The sequence below is a fragment of the Myotis myotis genome, unplaced genomic scaffold (genome assembly GCF_014108235.1).
Source record: "Myotis myotis isolate mMyoMyo1 unplaced genomic scaffold, mMyoMyo1.p scaffold_m19_p_12, whole genome shotgun sequence".
Classification (NCBI taxonomy): Eukaryota; Metazoa; Chordata; class Mammalia; order Chiroptera; family Vespertilionidae; genus Myotis; species Myotis myotis.
The window spans coordinates 61,761,831-61,766,830 of NW_023416316.1; the positions used below are offsets into that span (position 1 = coordinate 61,761,831).

At 49.0% G+C, this 5,000-nt stretch overlaps 1 pseudogene; it reads right to left on the bottom strand.

Moving 5' to 3' along the window:
• Positions 1 to 1,320: 1,320 nt before the first annotated feature.
• On the bottom strand, positions 1,321 to 2,344 carry LOC118666843 (annotated as a pseudogene).
• Positions 2,345 to 5,000: the final 2,656 nt, after the last annotated feature.

Sequence of the window (5,000 nt, forward strand, 5' to 3'; positions counted from 1 at the left end):
ATGTCCAGTTACTCAAGGAACCTTTTTTTCTGGGAACTCAATTTAACTTGTACCCTATTTCCAATGTATACTAGTAACAGTGACATGTTAACTCCTTATAGATTGGTGCCTCATAGGTGTAAATAGCATAGTACAGATGCCATCCTGACCTGTGCTGGGCACTTTATATTAGACATTTCATTATATTGCATTAATCTTCTCAAATATCTTGAGGAGAATCCTTACAACAATTTTGTAAGTGAGCAAACAGCCTGAGAAAGGTTAATTAATTCTTCCAATTTGTCCTAACTAGTGTGTGGTATAAAGCTCAAACTTAACCCTAGGTCAGTCTAATTAAAAAATTAGTTTATAGTCCTCCATGTTTTCTCTCACATATATGTTGGCAAATATGTGTGAGCATATATATACTATACATATACTATACATATGCGTATGCATGTGTGTTTATGTGAGTATATGCATATGTAATTTTACAATTGGTGGGCAAATATATATATATACTAGAGGCCCGGTGCATGCAATTCGTGCACTGGGGGCAGGTGGTCCCTCAGCCTGGCCTGCACCCTCTCTCAGTCTGAGACCTCTCAGGGGATGTCTGCCTGCCAGCTTAGGCCTGTTCCCTCGTTTCTTACCGCCCGCCTGCTTGCTGGTCCTTACCACTGCTGAGAAACTTGGACTCCTTCCTCTGTGGTCACCCAACAGTCACAAGCCAGGCAGTCACTCAGAAATATTTTGGCATCGGCCAACTTACGGAATTCAACCTTCTGTCTGTTCTCTTGAGCCGGACTCTGGATGTTGATTGTGGCATTCTCTTGGTCATCGTTTTTTTTTCTTTTTTCCAAAACATTACAAAGTTTATCTGAATATAACATACAAAGAGGCAGTCTCCTTTGTAGGAACAGGGAAGGAAGGAGTGGTTAAGTAAGGCAAATGGAGCTGCAGCAAGTACCAACTTTGGGGAGGGCCAAGGGGGAGAGGAGGTTGGTACTGGAGCCAAGGCCCTAGAGCCATTGCTGGGGAAGTAGGGATCTCCTCTGAGTGCCACGTTCTGAGGATGAACTAATTGGTCAAGCTGAGGCAGAGGTGGGTGGCCATATCAGCCATCTTTGGTGCTGTTTACCTTTTCCCACCCCAGCTCTGCTGTAAAACCCCAGAGCCCTGTATTCCAAAGGCCCCATCCAGAGCAGAGGCCCTGGAAAGGGGTGAGAGGAAGTGAGTATGGCAAGTTTGAAAGTGGAAAAGCCTGTGTGCTGAGGGATGGCCGGAGACAGCGGTGAGAGGTAGCAGGGGAAGGGCTCTCATACCTACCCTTCTGTGGGGTCACAGGTGAAGGAGGCCAGGGGAGTAGGGTAGGGATGGGGCACCATGGCCCCAGCCTCTTAGGCATCCCTGTCTGTCCTCTGCAGTGAACATGGAGGAAAGGGCTGTCTCTGAGGAGGGGCCAGGCCGGGCCAGGTGACCATCTTGAGTTCTGGCTGAGGTGATGGTCCTCACCCTGAGATGCCATCTAAGTGGTGATGGCAGAGGGCCTCCTCACTTCTCGGAGAACATGTAGTCAATGAGGAATGTGGCTCCCAGCAGTACAGCCTTCACTCTCACGTCCAGATCCAGCGGGAACTGCAAGCCAAAGTCATCTGCATCGGTGAGGGCTTCTTGTAGCAGCGCCCCCCCCCCCTCAGCCCCCTCCACACACCCCCCCCATTTGCTAATGCAGGCCACACTGTGGGACTCATCCTGAGTCTTCACCTCAAAGTTGGTGTCTGTGTCACAGCCACAGGTCCAGCAGGACCCCAGCACTTGCAGGATCGTTGGTGATCAGCATCTTGAATGGAGGACTTGGGGAGGAAGGGATGCCATTTCTGCAGCACATGGCCAATGGTGGTGTCTGGTAGCAACTACTTCCATCTCTTGGTCTCCAGAGTCCACCAGATGGACGCAAAGGGGCTGGTGGCCCCACAGAACAGACATGCACAGCAGTTGCTCTCTCCAGCTGCCTCACCCAGGGCTGTCCAGCCCCTGAGTGCAGTTCATACTGGTTACTTGTCTCCCAGCCTAGGGGCGTTTCCACTTGTGCAGCCTCTGGTGAATCAGGATCTGATCAATCAGCACCAATAATTCAAGGCCAGAAGGTACCCCGGGCAGTGGCAAGAGCAGGGCATCAGGCCTGGCAGCAGGTCCCAGGGCACTGGGGCTAGGAGAGGGGAAGAGAGCAAAGCTGGGCACAGGGGCAGGCGCGTGGGCGGGCAGGCCCAGGATGCTGCACCTGCTCCGGGTACCCAGTGGTCACAGGGTAGGGAGGAGGGGGCGATGGGGTTTAGCCTGTGGGGGGCAAGTATCCTGCCATAGGAAAGGGATGAGGGGTTGCGGGTTGTCGCTATACCAGAAGCTTAGTTCTAGAAGTGGAGTCAAGCTCGGGGACAGCCTGACAGACACAGACAGACAGACACAAAGATGAACAGGCAAACACAGAGAGGTGGCTGTACCAGGCGCCCACCCAGGGTCTCTCGGGTGGCAACTCTGACTCGGGGAGAAACTGAAAGTATTAGCAGGTGGGGCAGAGTACCTGGGACCCTGGATTCCCTCTGGGCGTTGCAGAACCGCCCCCTCCCTTTGTTCTCCCATTCTCTGCAGAGGCAGCTGTTGACAATCAGACTGACAGCCCAACCTCCAGGGAGGTTTCCTGACCCCTCTGCATCCCCCACTCACCTTAAGCCCCTAAAATAATGGACCCAGCGCTCAGAGGCTCCCATGAGCTCATGGAGGCAGGCCCTGGGCCATTGGTTTTTATTTTTTTACTACATTTCTTTTGTGTGAAGTGATCACACTTTATCTGGAGAGGGGTGGGCTCGAGTGAACTTGTGGAGCATCTAGGGAGGGGAAGCGGCCACAGTGCCGGAGGTCGAGTTCCAGGAGGACGGCAGCACTGTCAGGATCATGCCGGCAGCGCTGGTCCGTTAGTGCCTGTCCTGTTCTCTTGAGATTGCACCTGCAGGACTAAGGGAGCCAGTCTCCAGTTCCGCCCCGCCCCCGCCACCGATTGATTGGAGTCTGAGGGCCGGGAGGAGGGACCAAGAGGTGTGCCTTTTAGCTGCCTGTCAGTCACCGCTGCCACTAATTGATCATCTCCCGCTTCCTCAGCTCACTAGCCTGGTGTTTGGTCAAGCCTTCGGTCGTTTTGGATGTTATGGACCCTGGGTTTTTATATATTAGGACGAGAGGCCCAGTGCACAAATTCATGCACAGGTGGGGTCTGGCCAGCCTGCTCCGATCTGGCCGGCCAGGGGGAGGGGCCACAGGTGGTTGGCAGGCTAGGCCCGCCCCCTGGTCAAACTCCTGGTTGAACTCCTGGTCGAACTCCCAGTCGAGGGGACAATTTGCATATTAGCCTTTTATAATATAGGATTATATTTAAATTATATATTTTAAAATTACATTTGATATTTAGATTATGTTTTAAAACAGGTTCAAATTAAATATCTTGTTGAAGAAAATACATAGATACAACTGTTTGCTTGCAGAGAAAGTTCTGTTTTCTTGCTGAATAATGCAATAAATGTGTTAAAGTGGAGCCAGCTTGCCCAACTGTTTTGTCAGATTGGCAAGTGATAATAAAACACCAAATTACTGTCTAGAAAGCAAACACATTTTTGTTGTTACCATGAGCTGCTTTAACTAAAAGGAAAGCACCCCGGACCATTTTTCTCCATTTCTTGTAAAATTGAATTAGGTACAGACTATAAAATATTTATATTTATAAAATATTTATATTTATAGAGAACCAATTCCCTATATCAATCAGCAGACTGATCCACTAATTTACATAAAGTGACTATTTCCTAACATAAGTAAAAGCAAAAGAGATAGTATGCATTATTATTATTCCATCTATATGCAAATATTATTACCGTTGGCATAAAAGTTCCTCCAGGTAACCAAGTTGTCATCTACTACCTCTTCATTTTTAAATGGTGTCCAGATTGAATTTTTTTTTTTTTTCAAATTTGAGCAATCCCATGAACAGAAAGGTGATTGAAGAGAGCACTGTATTACTTAGGCTTTGTATATGTAAGCGCTTTCTTCATAACCAATAGTAAGCATTTATTGGATATCTGTGGTGTCCTGGGCATTGTGCTGAGCAGGGGTAAAGCATATTTCCAGCCCTTTTCAAAAGTAGGGCTTCATGGGGGAAATACAGAAGGGCCACGGGAGTACGGGAGGTGGACAGCACAGAAAGACTAGGCCTTGAACAAGATGTCCACATTTCTCACCACTTTGCCTACACAGTGCTTTGCTACATGCCATGCAGTTAAATATGCTCCAGGCATTTCCAGGAGAGAAAATGGACCTCATAGCCATGGAAGTGCATTTCTTACCATCTGTCTGGTCATTCAACAAGAAGCTGGCTCAGCAGGTCTGAGTTAGGTCAAGAGAAGAACGGGCTGATACTGGAGGCTGAACCCCTCCCCTTCCCAATTATTCCCTCACCAGGAAGGCAGCATTGGCTTTTGGTAGCCTGTATGTTTCCTACAGTTCTCTTTCCCCCCCCTTTCCCTCTATGTAGAGGATTATGGAGTTAGATTCCTTCCTTGAGCTTTGGCGTGTTACATGCAGCATAGCTGCCCCTGGCCTAAGCACAGACAGCTCTGTGAGATAAACAAGAGTTTGAGAGATTGTGTGTGCTCTGCTACTTCTGTTTTTAATGCTTCTAAAAATGCATGGGTGTGCGAATGGTGTGTGTGATAGTGTTCTCTTTATATAATGCATCTCTCTATATATAACAGGGTAAGTGACCGTCCAACTGTCCTACTGGCCGGTACCTATGATGCACACTGACCACTAAGGGGCAGATGCTCAACTCAGGAGATGCCAAGCTGTGCTGACTTGGCAGCAGTGGTTCTTGGGTGATGCACCCTGGAACCAGAAAGGAAGGAGCCCGATTCCTCATGGGGCCACGCCATTCCACATTCAGCTGTGGGTTAGGTGTGCTTGGGGCACTGTCG